General features: G+C 30.9%; 1 long non-coding RNA gene and 1 pseudogene across 1 annotated transcript; one reads left to right on the top strand and one right to left on the bottom strand.

Moving 5' to 3' along the window:
• The first annotated feature begins 2,739 nt into the window (after positions 1 to 2,739).
• Positions 2,740 to 6,617, top strand: LOC110735897 (annotated as a pseudogene).
• Positions 6,618 to 9,512: 2,895 nt separating this feature from the next.
• LOC110736819 lies at positions 9,513 to 13,334 on the bottom strand. The gene is made up of 2 exons (XR_002514278.1): positions 12,655 to 13,334; positions 9,513 to 11,876 (listed from the first exon to the last, which is right to left on the bottom strand). It is a non-coding gene; the product is annotated as an uncharacterized LOC110736819 (long non-coding RNA).
• Positions 13,335 to 16,313: the final 2,979 nt, after the last annotated feature.

The following is a 16,313-nucleotide window of genomic DNA, read 5'->3' on the forward strand; positions in this document are numbered from 1 at the left end:
TTTAAACATCAGGAGTAAAATGATGTAGTTTTACGCTGGACTACATAGAACTAGATGCACCATGGTGCATCTTATAATTTGCGTCCTAAATTCCTAACATGGGTGAAGGGGAAACGGGTGTCGGTAATGGATCCTAGAACCGATTTGAAGTCAATGGATTTAGATTCGTTTTATACCATTTGGATCTTTGAAAATTGGACCCGAAAGGACTTATTCATTTTAGATTTATATTCAGTTGAGACACGTCCTGTAAATCGCTTTTTAAGCTATTTTTACTTACGAGTAAAGTTCTTTAAAATTAATGTATTATTGTGCTTAATTGAACATTTTAATAAAAAAAAAAGTAAAATTAATTTTTATGGTTTCTAAATTCTAATGGGTAGCAATATCTTATCTTGAAAATTGCCCCTTAATCATGTTCAACTTTTATGGTTTCTCTTGGTGTTGATATTGAACTAATTTATTCTTTCAAGAGCTAAAATTTTCGATTCTAAAACTTTTGCTAGTCATTTTGGATTTTTGGAACAATGATGATGCGTGTGTAAGTTGAATTAATGAAATTAGCAAAAAAAAAAAAAAAAAAAAAACCGAAGAAAATAGTGTTTTCTCTTTGATATTGCAGGACTTTTTATTTATTTATTTATTTTTTTGAGGTTGCAACACTTTAATTTACACACTTGTCGATGTAAAATTTCAACTTTAAAATTTAAAATTCTTCCTTATTAGAAACTGAAAGCTTTGAAACGTTGGAGATTTGAACGAAAAGAGAAAAAACATTAAACTTTCGGAAACCTTTGTTCGGCAAAATTAGTTTATTGTGGTAGCTGATACATACTTAATGTCTGCTGCGACCCTGTGGCTGTGATAGTAGATGTTTACTATCGATGAGTAAATGCTAGGGAAAACTATTAAAGTAATAGTAGTTTTGTTAAGTGTTTAGCATAAATTAGTTTTAAACGTTAGGTGTATTTTTAGGTTGTATTTTGAATAAATTTAAAAGGTTAAAACCCGTAAAATGGATATTTTTGACAGTTGTATTTGACAAATTTTCTAGTGGACTTGATAGAAAAACAATGGATTGCAATTGCGTCCAAGCAACTCGTGGCAATATATATGTAGTCACAATTAACAAATAAATATTCTTATTTTCTTGCACAATTGCCCAATTTGCCCAACATCTACCTTTACCATTTGGAAATGGAAAGAGCCAATATGGCACGCAGTAAGTGCATAAGACAAGTAATTCTTAATTATGGAGTGGCCTATAAGCTGCCTTAATTGAACAACTAATGGCCTTGGGCCTCCTCATGTAGAAACCAAATAAATCGTACTTGGATTTTTTTGTATGAGTAAATAGATAATGAGCATTTTCCAGTGGTTTAAGCAATTATTAATGTGAACAATTGCTACTTTTTTTTAACAAGAGAACAATATTGCTACTTATTTCACCTTTCTTCGTTGTAACTCCGTTTTTACAATTTTTTCATTAAAAAATTGTGAACAACTCTTATTTAATTATTTTAAGTTTTGAGTTTTCCTTTCTTAAAAAAAAAATTCTCAAGAAATTTGGAGGTTCTCAAACACTTTGCATAATATTAATAAAAAAATGTACGTTTAATTTGGCAATCTTTTTTTTTTTTTTTGACAAAAGCAAATGAGATAATTTGGCAAATCTATGAGATAACAAATCTTGTACGAAGAAGATAGTTGTAGTGGTATCTCACAGTGGCGGATCTTGACCAAAAATATTAAAGAAGCCGGGATATGAATATTTTACCTCTCGCTCAAAACTAATCACTGTGTCTCAATATTTTATAAGTAAAATAACATTATTAAGTTTAATAGCTAATAAATTACAATAAATCAATAATGTATCAAGAGTCAGGCCTCGAATGGCCCCGGTGAAAGGTGCCCTGTGGTATCTCATATGATTAAAAAAAAGTTTGGAATGTATGAATGGGCATGATTGATTGCGTCATAATCATTCATGACCATTGTAATGCATGGTAGTAATGTTACCTAAAAATCAATGTCGTCATATGACAACATGATTTCATCAAATGAATACGTACTAAAAAGAGCTCATAAGATGTACCATCTACCCATATAAAAATTAGGCAATTATATTTAGGTTCCGTTTGACATTTAAACTAATACAACATTATTATCAATTAAGTACAATATGTTGCGTGTTTCAAACATTCAAACACCCATTATAATTTGTTAAATTGTCAACGGCTGCAATTCCTACAATAAAAAACAATCAAGTCATTCATGCATGATCTACAACTCTACAAGCAAAGATATAGGAGCATTTATTTGCTTCAAGAATAATCATAGGTAAGCTTGTTCATTAACATTACTCGTATTTACTTTCCTTATCTTTTTTTTTTTTTTCTCTCTTCATATGGAGTAATTTGTGATATATATATATATATACATATATTTTATACATACATATTGATGTTTTAAATAATGTTTAGATGTTATTACCTATAAAATTCGTCATGAGGTTGGTATATATGCAAGAAGATTTTACTATTTAATAGAGAAATCCTTTGATCAGTTTTTTTCACACGTATTTAAAGAATTGCATAATATACTTTGCAATCCATATTTAATAATAATACAAATTATTTTGTGGTTTGATTAGTTGCAAATTGCTTTACACTACTTTCTATCGTTATGTTCATATTAGACAAATTAGATTGTGATTTTAGTTTATTTGGCTATTTGCCAATGGGTAAAGAAAATACTATTGCCGACCGGCTTGATTCTAATCAAACTCTTAAACTCTTCAATTGAGGTTTCTTTTTATTACAACCCATTGTTGTTTAGTTGTTTACGATTGGAGTTGCGCATATGTAAGCAAGGTGCTACAAATTAAAATTATATTATTTCTGTATTTCTAATCAAACAAATTGTATAAATCTTGATATCTAAAGGTAAAGATCGATTGGAAGGAAGTATGTGCAAGAACTAAATACAAATCGTGTCAACATTACATTATTACGTGTATTAGTATGAGAATAAACTAGTACAAGTATATATATTTATATGAAAATGACTTAAAGTTTGTCATATAGATGGAATAGGCCTTTATGGCTTTATGAGTTAAAAGTATAAAACTAGCTAGCAGATATTTTCTTTATTCTCCAATCAATTTATTATTATTATTATTATTATTATTATTTGGGAGAGGAAAATGCATAAAGGTTAACTAATTAAATACTCCTTTAATTAAACTGTATTTTTTTTTTTTGAAACAAATAATGTATTATGAAGATCTAAGGTAAAAGGTTTACCAAGTGAACCAACACCTTATTGCCTTATTGGTAATTTGGTATAATTTATCTGTATATGATCACCTAAAACAAGAGTCAATAACTTTATGCGTTTGTACGTATGTATGTGTCATAATAAATCAATACGGGTCGATATCTAGAGGTTAACTTCGTAATCGTATTATTTACGTTGTACAGATACTCCATGAGGTCCATACTCCATACGAGTATATATCATCAAAATTTAGCTGCATGCAGCAAGTTGGCCACTCAATCTATCAAACTACCCCACTTAACATTTTATGCACATGGAAAAAACTAAAGCCACCTGCATAGTTAAAGATAAAATAAAATATCAGATTGTCTTAAACAAGGGATGGAAGCAGATTTATTTGAATCAAATAGCTTAGCTTTAGCACACATAGATTGAATAATGCACAAACTAAACTATAGTAGTAACATTAATTTGTATATATATTAATTCATATACTTTGGATATAATAGATTATTGTGTAATATATATGAAGATGATGAGCTTAAATGAGCTGCCTGAAGATTGTGTCTCTACAATTCTTTCCCTTTCCTCCCCATGGGATGTTTGCCGGTCTGCGGCGGCATGTTCTGAGCTCCGATCAGTGGCTCAATTGGATTGTGTATGGGAGAGCTTCCTACCAGTGGATTACCATGAGATAGTTTCAAGGGCTGGTCCAGCTTTGCTTAAGTGGGATTCAAAGAAAGAGTTGTTCTTCTTGCTTTGCAACTCTCTTCTCATAGATGGTGGTAACAAGGTCAGTCAAAGAACATTTACCTTATCCAATATCTTACTTATTAAACCCTACCTACCTTTGAGTGTCTATTTTAATTACACTCATCAATGACTAAAATGTGCCTTACTTCAATTTAGGTACATACATCATACATGATAATTGATAAGTACATGATAATTCTCGGATTTACTTGTTTTTTTACTCCTTATAATATAAGTTGCTCATTTAGAGCTAGATATACCTGTATATGATAGATTTTATACTTCCTCCTTTCATTATTACTTAATCAGTTTATCACACTTGTTAATGTATAAATTTAATCATCAATATCTTTAATTCTTTATAAGAAAAAAGTATAGCAATTAGATAATATATATATGATAGGATTTTTGAGATGATTCAAACAGATCTCACGTGATGACATGATTATGCTTTCTTATGTAATCTGTATAAATTACAAAAAAAAGGAAGTCTAAGGTACACTTATGAATAGTGTAAAAGTCAAACTAGATAATATCATAGGAATACACATTTTGTAGGAGATAGGAGGCTAGAGTAATTGGCTACCTCTTTTAAATTTCAGGCTTGATTCTAAGGGGTGAATTTCACCTAACTCATTTTAACTTGCATTTTTCTTAAATCACCCTCTCTTAATTTGGGCCTTCTCCTTAACTTTAAAAACAAAAAGTAGTATGTACCAAAGAGATATAGACATAGTCGGCCTATTTGTGGACAAGCAAGAGTGGCCGGTGCATATGGGCATGCATATGAATTAATGTGTTTCATATACTTCGTATTTTTTTAAATGAAAGTTACAGGGTACGGTAATGTTCTTTTCATTCAAAATTCACTTATCTTATGTCCATTTGAATAGCTTAACTAAGTTTCATTAGTTTCTAATTAAGAAAAAAAAATCACTTATTTTATTGGTATTATTTTATTAGGCTATTAGCCTTTACTTTAGCCCAATATATTAATTTAGTTTTTCTTTTATCTTATCTGAGTTATCTGAAAAAAAGTTAACAAAAGGGAGGAGAATAAAGCCTTCATGTTTGGATTCCTTATTTGTTTCTTAAATCTATATTTACATATACCCTTATATGCTTCTGAAAATTTGCAATATTGTCATATATTCATATACTACCCGCAATAAATATTTGTTGCAACTTTAGAATATTTTATATCTCCAAATAATACCCCAAAATTACAACTAATATTTAACGGAGGCAATAATTAGTTATCAATCATAATCTATGACACTTTCGTGATTATAATATTTAGGCAGTTGTAATTTGTTATTTGTCCTAGAGAAATGGTTTGTCAAGCACTAATGCATGTTATGTAACGTCAATTCATCTTATCAGTTTATGTAAAAAGATTTGTCAAACCAAATTAATTTTAACCAAAAGTTAATTATTGTTTTTTTTATAATATGTCTAGCTAACATATGACAAGCTGCCATGCAGATTTTTAATTTAAACAAGATGACTGGACTCAAATCTTACGTATTATCAGCAAGAGATCTGTCAATAGCATGGGCTGATGACCCAATTTATTGGGCCTGGAAACACACTCCTCAATCAAGGTTTATTATCTCTAGTCCATTCGTCACAAGGATAAATGAAATTGCTAGAATTGTAAACGAGATTTAATCTTATATCTTGCGTATGTGTTTTCTTAATTCAGGTTCAAGGAAAGTACGGAACTAAGAACCACATCATGGTTAGATATACAAGGTTATTTAAACTTAATATGCTATCACCAAACACAACTTACGGAGCATATCTAATCTTCAAAGTGTCTAAACGTGCATATGGGTTGGAAATAATGCCTATGGAAGTATCAATCGAAGTGGGTAGTGATGTGGTGAGCCATAATACTGTGTATCTTCGCCAAGATGAAGGAAAGAAGCATCAAATGCAATGGTTGCTATACTATAATCGAACAGAAATTCTTACATCAAGGGTGAATCATGGGTCGGAGGAAAGTAATTTAAAACTTCCAGGTGCACGCGGTGATGGATGGATGGAAATCGAGTTAGGACACTTCTTTTGTGGTGACTCTTATAGAGATGGTAAGGTTGTGAAGATGAGTATGACGGAGATTAAAGGGCATCATTTAATGGGTGGCCTTATTGTTGAAGGGATTGAAATAAGGCCTCTACAAGGTAGGTGTCAATTTTTTTCTTGAAGGTATGGTATAGGAATATTTTTGTACAGTCTATAAAAGAATTGAAGTTAATGATTTTATGAATTTTTACCTTACACAGTAAAAAGCAAGGTGTTAATACTTCCATAATTAGAACATCTCCTTCATGTTGAGTTTATGAAGGTTATGTTTGTACAAAGTATATATATAATTAGTAACAAATAGCCCAACATGCTTGTTGGAGGTGGTAGGTTACTCACCTTGTGATGAATTTGAGATCACGATTTCAAGCCCCATTATTCTACATTTGTTTGGGAGTAGTGGATTCCATTACCTTCTCCATTTATTCTCAAGCATTGACTTGTGAATTTGTGATTCTCTTAGTTCGCTCCATTCTCGTCTAGCATGTAGGAAATATTCCTAGTATGATTAATTTGCATTAATTAGCTAGACCATCTTTGCCTTTATATGATTTCTTATTCCATCATTCCACTGTTTTTCTTTAAACAAAATCTTGTTCAATAGTTTCGATCTATACTAACGCTTTCGATAATTATAAATCAAGATGATAATGAATATATTAGTCCTTGAAGACCCTAATCCATTTTAGAGAAGTTGTAGTGTTGGCACCAAATCTTTAACCAAAGTAAAGCATCTTAACCTACTCCTTTACAGATTCCAAATTCATTATTCTATTAATAATTTGTCTCATCTCAAGATTGCCCTTTGTAGAATGTGATTTATGTGACAAACAGATCGATACGAGTACATAAAATTAGGCCTTGTTCACGTCATATTTTTTTGCTGAATTGAAATTATTTTTATTGAACTAAAATTAATTTTCCTAAACCGAAATTATTTTTATGGAACTGAAGTTGTTTTTACTAAACTGAAATTATTTTTGCTAAACTGAATTTATTTTTATTGAATTGAAATTATTTTTACTGAATATTATTTTTCAAGATGAAATAAACAGGGTCGTAAAGGCATTGATCATTTTTATTTTATTTTATTTTATTTATTTGTAAAACAGTCTCTAATCTAATCTAATATATATAAATAAAGTAGACATTTTTGGAGAGCATTTGGCGCGCCACATAAGCAAAGGTGTATTTTCGACCAATTAAAAATTAGATTTCTATTTTATATATGAATTAAAAAATTCGTTTGCTACCTAAACAAAAGTAACGAGTGAGATTAAGAATTTTGCCACGTAAGTAAAAACAACGAATATTGATTTATTAGGATTTAATTTATTTAAAAATCTAAAAATTATCTTTCTAAATAATCATCTTTAGATATAGGATTTATATACCTACTATCATAAGATAAATTTTGATAGTGTTTATGCTAAGAAATAAAAATTATTCCTTAATTATAATTAAATTAAAATTTGTGATATTTACCATTATAAATTGACGCATCATATGACACCAACAAAATTTCGTATCAATACAAAACCAAACTAAGCAAATTTTGTGTCAGTTTTATTAGGTCATCAATGGTTGTGTAATTCTTAGCCTAATTTTTAAAACTCATGTTTAAATGTATATTTGTGGTTATTGCTTAAATTGTGTTTATTTGGAATACTTAATGATTATATGTTTATGTTTTGTTTACTGAATTTTTTTTTAACATGCAGATCTAATTTAATCAGAGAATTATATTCAAGCAAAAATCTTTGGAATATCAAAGTACGCTATTGAATGAGGAGGTATTATATCTTTATAAATCGTTTACATTTATTAAATCTTTTAATGAGCCTTTTAGGTTTTATCAATTAATTTTATAATTAAAACAATTTTTTTGTGATTTAGGTAGCTTAATTAAGTTATAACATTAACTTAATTTTTATTTTTAATTACAGGGTTACGTTCATGCCTCAATTAAAGTCAACTTTGTTCTACAATTTTGTTCAAAATTGATTGAAGGAAAAGTTTACTCCATTAGATACTTTTCAGTCGTTACAAATAAGAAGCAATATCGCACACATTGTCAGCGACAACAAAATAATGATTCAATTTTCCAAAATACTATTGTTTGGGCGATTAGGGACGATGAAAAAATTTCAATGCATAGATTTAATTTTGTATAATTACAATTTTTAGATTAATTTCACAACAATTATTCACTTACTGGTAAATGTTTTAATTTATTTTATAAGACCATAAAGATTAATTTTATATAAATTTTGTTTTTGCTAACCTGTTCTATTTATCCACTTTTATTAGATGGAAGAGATATGGATGTGAACAAAGTTGGTGATCCTATTGAAATTTTTTTTTAATACAAATTTTTTTACATCGAAATATTACATCTAATAACTATTATTTTTAATCTCCTCCTACAGGTCTAAAAGGACCGGAAAAAGACTGGGGGGGGGGTGGGAGGGAGAGAGAGAGAACAAAGAAGTAAAAACTTTGAATAACATACTGGCTGCTGTCCAGCACCGAAAATTGCCGAAATCCGCTGCTCATTTCACCTTTGGTTTGCAATAATCAATAACAATCAAGAATAGCCTTGTAGTACCCAACGTCCCAACCTTTACCAATTTAGTCTTTCCTATATCTCTCTATTTTTCCAATAGATAAACACCCCCTGCTGCCGTCCAACAGCCACCCTTCAGAAACCATCAATCACCACTCCACACAACTCAAAATCACCTCTCAAAATGACCTCAAAGTTACAGCGACTAAATCCCAAAGAATAAGTAAGCTCATACTTTCCCTCACTTTACCTCTTCGTAGGCTTCATGCATGGAAAATTGATGAAGGTAGCTAATGACTTCAATCGATAAAAACTTCAACATGGCTAGCCTTTGTCAAGTACACTCCAAAGTTCAATATCCTTTCACCCCTGGGAAGGGCGAATTAACGATGGTTGTTGAAAGCAAGAAGGGGTTGAATACAGTAAGGAGAGGTGACATAATGTGAGCTTGTGCCTTATGGTGTATGGACTGGTGGTTTGAGCAGTTTTGGTGAGAAAGAGAAAGAGAGCTGCAAGTGATGGACAGCAAAAGAGGGAAGAGAGGACATGTAATGAACCAGTGAATCTCGCTCCTTTGCAAGTGATGTTCAAATGTACCAAGATCGAAACACCATAGTAAGTGCTACCAGATCTTTTAGGTATCAAGTCCAATACTCCAATCCATTTCAATCCTTGAACAATAACCAAAACACCCCCTTATAACTTTAGAAGGCCCATCTACCCTACTCTACAAAGAAGTAATTCAGGCATCCCAAAGAATATCATAAGACAAAGTAATCCCAAAATACACTACGAAATTCCAGAAAACATCTGACAAGTCTCAGTCTTTTCAAATGAAGTGTTCTTTTATTTAATTTTCATAACAATTTTGGAACAATCTGGTGCTAAAGACTTGGGATGTAAATGTGGCGATAGAAATTAGAAAAATTATAGGATAACTACAGAAAGAGACAATACTTGATTAGAATGAGATTTTGGCAACTTGCACTAAAGGTTTCCAAAAATAATCGAGTGAGAATAGCTAGAATAATACATCAATAAAAAAAAGTTTGCCAGAGGTGATAGGTTAGAGCAAATTCAGGATATGCTCTCATTTTCATGGATATGGGCAAAGAGGTTCAACAGCAACACTCATCCATAGCTCAATCACATGTAACTGAATGAAGTAACCCTTGTTCACAAACAAAAATCGCCACAACTTCAATTTAAACGAAACCAAAATCTTCCTCTCAAGGTTCAATTCAAAAGGTTAAAAGAGGTAGAGAGAAAGGTCAGATGGGGTGTGATAAATCACCAAGAAAACATAGACAACCAACCAGAATCATACACATATGAATGAGCAAAATTTAATCAGATAATTCTAGAAGCACATTATTGATGCAAAATTGGCGAGCAAGCTCATATATTTGTGGAAATAATGGGAAGAACTTGACAAAGAAACTAGAATATGAGACTATATTACTGGCTATACATTGAATCAGATTGATTACTAAGAGCATAAAGCCGAAACCCGAAATCAAACAAAACTGCAAGTTTCTAAGCATAAAGAACAAAAAATGTAAATTAAAAACCGATTTAAGACTTCTGAATTGACGTGAGAGCTCTAATATCCAGACCAATAACTTATAAGAAGTACAAGAAGTCAAAAACCTAAACAATGAGCCTTAATTGCAAGCTCAACAATCTGCAGGTCAATGATACAAACATAAACCTCAAATATTTACGCTATCCAAAAAAATCAGCACCATTATAAATACAAATCTATAAAATCATAAAAACCCAACAACAATATACACTCAAAATTAACAAAAAAGCTCATAAACCCAGATCAATTTCCTATAATATGTCTAAAATTAACAACATTAATCAAACACCCAGATGAACAATTGAAGGAAAAAATTAGAATCTCTAAACAAAAAGTCAAAAAATGAAGCAAAATTAATCAATTGATTTGCAATAATAGTACCTTTTGTAATAAATTTGGGTGGGGCTGAATTTGATCTTGATGATTCAAATTATGGATGAGAGAGAATAAGAATCCAGAGATCTAGAAACACAGAGAAGAGTAAACGCAGTAATTGGGAGAAGGAAACAGAAGTGATTTTGCAAAGCTAAATAAGATGGTGATCAGATCAACCAAGAACCAGTGGCGTCTCCAGGATTTACGAAGTGTGGGTTCGGTTCGGAATCGTAATTAACAAAAGAATGAAATTATAATAATTAAATATTCAATACATAAGTTCAAATCGTGGATTACAAATAGATTACCCATAAAAAAAATGAAGAAAAAAAACTACAAAAGCATTATATGAGTTTTCATACTTTGGCAATTTGCATATGTGAAATTTCGTGTAAGCTCTTTTGGCAACTTTTTTGGCTGCTTAATTTTTCAATGTGTTTAGAGTTAAATTTTATATGACAACATTAGAGATCCTTGGATTGCATTTATGGACTAAGCTTTCAAACATTATTTGTATGACTGTATATAATGATCTAAGTTATGTTGTTAGCATTTTTTGAGTTTTTTTTTTTTTTTTTGCCCTTTTGCAAGAGCTATGTTTTAGTTAGTTTCTTTAAGTAGGGATTTTTAGCTTCTATGTAAATTTTAAATGAGCCTTGTAATCCTTTACAAATCACTCTTGCTCTATGCAATTTAATTTTTTGCTTTAAAATTAAGGAAATATTAAGAGGAATAATTCCAACAATAAGAGGTCTTCTTCAATTATTGTTTAACCCAACATAATTCCAATCACAATTAGACAATTTCAACAATATTCACAAATTCCAATTAGACAATTTTGAGTATTCGACAATCGACAGCAATGAAATTGAAATCATGAAAGACAGCATTGAGCATTCACAATCACAGCAAGCCAGCAAGGCAGAAATAGGCATTAAAGATTTAAAGGAAACCGACTAACCGGAAAGGCAAGCTCGCCAGACAATCAACAGCTGGGCAACTGGCGAACGCCGGAACCACCGAGGCGTAAATACCGCGTAATGGTGAAGGACTGAACTCACTAAAGCGTCACGGAGACACAGATTGATTTAGTGATTGACTGAAGGTGGCAGCTCATTCGGTGAAGGACGACTAAAGGCGGAATGCATCACGCTCTCACGGAGTCATGGACCCATATACAATGTGAGGTTAAAAAATCCATTGGGCTACACCTTTACATCCTGACATTTACTACACAAAAATTCATTTTAACCATTTTACAATTTTTGTTTTTTAAAAAAAAAAATCAATTTTTTTTCAAAAAACCAGTGGGTTCATCGAACCCACTTTAACCCACATTGGATCCACCCCTGCCAACAACAATTATTTTTATGCCCGAATGGGTAGTTTAGTGATTTCTGATTTTCGTTTTTCTTTGCGAGTTTTTTTTTTTTTGGGCACTAAATTAAGAAACTATGCTAATTGAGTTTTTTAAATTTGTGATTTTGATTGATTGTATTCCAAATCAAGTGTAGATTTTGATTTTTAAGCTATAATGCTATAGATGAGCCGGCTAAAGTATCTCATTAATACAAACTAGTGTTGTGCTCGGGCTATGTCCGAATACTTTATTGAATTTTAAGATAAATTTTGTCTCAAGTGTTACAAATCATATTTTGACTTGCTATTTTATAATTTGAGATATTTTGAGATAGAATTAAGAGTATTATAGAAACGTACTCCATATGTAAAAAACAATGGTACAAACATAAACCTCAAATATTTACAGTATCCAAAAAAATCAGCACCATTATAAATACAAATCTATACAATCATAAAAACCCAACAACAATATACACTCAAAATTAACAAAAAAGCTCATAAACCCAGAGCAATTTCCTATAATATGTCTAAAATTAACAACATTAATCAAACACCCAGATGAACAATCGAAGGAAAAAATTAGAATCTCTAAACAAAAAGTCAAAAAATGAAGCAAAATTAATCAATTGATTTGCAATAATAGTACCTTTTGTAATGGATTTGGGTGGGGCTGAATTTGATCTTGATGATTAAAATTATGGATGAGAGAGAATAAGAATCCAGAGATCTAGAAGCACAGAGAAGAGTAAACGCAGTAATTGGGAGAAGGAAACAGAAGTGATTTTGCAAAGCTATATAAGAAAGACGGTGACCAGATCAACCAAGAACAATTGGTTTTATGCCCGAATTTGGGTAGTTTAGTGATTTTCGTCTTTCTTTGCGAGTTTTTTTTTTTTTTTTTTGGGTACTAGATTAAGAAACTATGCTAATTGAGTTTTTAAATTTGTGATCTTTGTTAGTTTTGAGAGTATTTTTATTTATTTATTTATTAATTTTTTTTTTTGGGAATTGATTGTATTCCAAATCAAGTGTAGATTTTGAATTTTATGCTATAATGCTATAGATGAGCTGGCTAAAGTATATCATTAATACAAACTAGTGTTGTGCTCGTGCTATGTCCAGATAATTTATTGAATTTTAAGATAAATTTTGTCTCAAGTGCTACAAATCATATTTTGACTTGCTATTTCATAATTTGGGATATTTTGAGATAGAATTAAGAGTATTATAGAAACATACTCTATATGTGAAAAACAATGGTGTATTATGTTATTTCAATCATCTACCCATGAATGAATGATCAACTATAATTATATTTGTAAAATAAAAAAAAAATACTACCGCTCCTATAAAATCAAGTGTAGATTTTGATCTTTATGCAAAAATGCTATAGATGAGCAAGCTAAAGTATCTTAGATTAATATAAATGTTGTTGTTTAGTTGACTTTACAGGCATAACATGTTTTATAATGTTTAAAGTTAAAAAGAAAACGTGCATGAATTACGGAGTTTAATTGACTTTACAGACGTAATGTGTTTTACAATGTTGAAAGTAAGAGGAAATGTGTCTGAAATATGGAGTTTATTATCTTGTACAGGTTTAACGTATATTATAAAGTTTAAAGTAAGAAGAAACATGCATGAACTACAGAGTTTAGTTGCCTTTAATTTATAGGCGTAACACGATTTACAACGTTTAAAGTAAGAAGAAATGTGTATGAATTACAACTTTAGTAAGAAGAAAAGTGTGTAAATTACAGAGTTTAGTAAGAAGAAAGGTGTGTAAATTATCAACTATACTGATTGACAACTTTGTCGTGTTAAATACATATGTAGATGTTTGCTAGAAAAAAGGATAAAGTTTTGGACAATGATTATTGAATTGTAACTTAGAATAAAATCTTATTAACATTATTGTCTTTGGGACTTGCTCTACTCCAAATAAAATCTAGGTGTGTTGAGGAGGTGGCATCTTGATGACTAGTTTCCTTAGGGTGCTTCACATCATGCCTTAGCTCCCTTAACTAGTTTCAAACCTTTCAACAGGAAGTCAAAAATGTATCTGTTTCTTCTTGCTCCATACCAAAGTTGATTTCAATCGGGAAAAAATACTAATCTAACTCATTTAAGAGTATTTAGAGTTTAATTTGACATTTTTTTAATTATACTACTCTTGGTCTAAATAATCAAGTAATAATTTATACATTATTAGGGTGAAAGTTTGCGCAACAATCTTGAAAGCATGATAATAAACTTCTAAAGGGAATTGATTTCAACTTCTCATTCTGCTCATATATTATCCTGGCCTTCCATAATGTATTACAAGAATCTGTTAAACAATATTACTAATAATAACAAATAATACCAAACCCATATTAATAATGAAATACGATATGATAATGTATTAATACATTATCATATCGTATTTCATTAATACGGGTTTGGTATATGTTACACATTCAACCCATGAAATACAAGTTTATACAACAATTTAATATTTTGCACATTTTGAGTTGCCTACAAATAATATATAACCCTTAACTAATCAAACTTATCTCAACACACTAATCAATAAGAGCCTTCACCAGTTCAACACTAATCAATCAAGTACAATCACAAATTAATCCTTGGAAATACAACCATGATTAAGATCTTACAATACTCAAATCAAGGATTCCCAAAAATATTAAAATACAAATCAATGTTGCTTGTTTTGTCCTATGCTTTATAAGCTCATTTTTCAAATCATTACTACTACATTCCAAAAGTAGTGGTGATTGGTGAAGTTGCAGCAAATTGTCATGATATTGACTTCATTCTAATATAGTTGACAAAATCTTACTTACTACTGTATTGAAGCACTCAAGGGTTATTGCGGATAGAGGGAGATGAAGTGCTAGTGTCGGTACTGGTGAGTGATTGAGGGACACAACATGATTTGCGAAGGGAGTTCAAAGAAGGAAGAATGAGGCATTGTAAGGCTCACTGCGACATTCAATAGTAAAAGACCGGTTTTTCTTTGTTCAATCTTAATATTCCATGACTAGACTAAAAGCCTCTTGCTTTGATATTATAGCATAGATAAACTGCTAAACATTGCTTAATTATATCACTAGAACATTGTTGTGGTACATGTTCTTTCAACCCATTTCTTGCAGTTCGATCTAGCTCTACTGGTTAGATTTTTCTACTCTGTATATGATAACTGATCCCATCCCTTCCTATATATTTTACCTTCAGATTTGTGTTCCTACACCTAAACCAGATGCTAGCAATCGATTTTCATTATTTCAGGTTCAAATCATATGGAGTAGGTCTTAAGTGGACATGTTGATTAGGTGATTGGAAGTATTTTCCATGACTAGACTAAAAATTTCTGCTTTGCGATTATAACCTAGTAAACTACTAAACATTGCTTGGTAATATCACTAGAATAGTATTATGTTACATGTAGTTTCAACCCCATTTCTTGCAGTTTTGGCTTTCGGAATATACATACTAGTTGAATTTCTCTATATGATAACTGTACTGATTTCATCCCTTCCTATTTTACCTTCAGATTTGTGTTCCAACACCTAAACCAGATGCTGGCAATCGATTGTCTAGAGACTCTAGAGTCTAGACCTAATACCGATAGTCTCAAGGTATGTATTTTGACCATCTCCCCCTCCTGTTTGCATACTTCCACTTTATAGTTCATCTCTCCTTGTTGCCATATACTAATTTTTCATTCACTGCAGGCCTTCACTTGTTCTACTGTATATCATGGAGCGAACAGATAATTTACAAATTTCTCCGGATAAGAAACTATTGATAAGGTAATTATGTCTTTCGAGTCTAATCATCATGTTTCATTTTTCATTCATTTAATAAGAAGTTATGTTTATATGATGCGGTATCCAGATTCAAGATGCAACAAAGGAGGGATGTTTAGATTTGAATCATGCAGCAGATATCCAAGGGGTAATTGTAAATTGTAGAGGATACAATGTGTCAATGTCGTGGTATCTATTCTAGAAAAGATTGGCATCACTTTGAAGTCAATAATGTTGACTTGTTATGTTGAGAAGCAAATTTTGTCGAATGTTATATCTGCTTGTCTAGTATCTTGACTGTATTGACTCCTAAATTGTTGACTTGGAAAAACTGTTTATTTTACTTAGAAATTTAGAATCCTCCATGTAAAGACGTAAAGTTTGGAGTACTTGATACTCGGTATGATTTTGTGATGTCTAGAAAAAGATTAGTTGTTACATAAAAAAATGATTTACAATTGTATTTTTTATGATGTTGGAAGCGTAATAG

Source organism: Chenopodium quinoa, unplaced genomic scaffold (assembly GCF_001683475.1).
Source record: "Chenopodium quinoa cultivar QQ74 unplaced genomic scaffold, ASM168347v1, whole genome shotgun sequence".
Taxonomy (NCBI): Eukaryota; Viridiplantae; Streptophyta; class Magnoliopsida; order Caryophyllales; family Amaranthaceae; genus Chenopodium; species Chenopodium quinoa.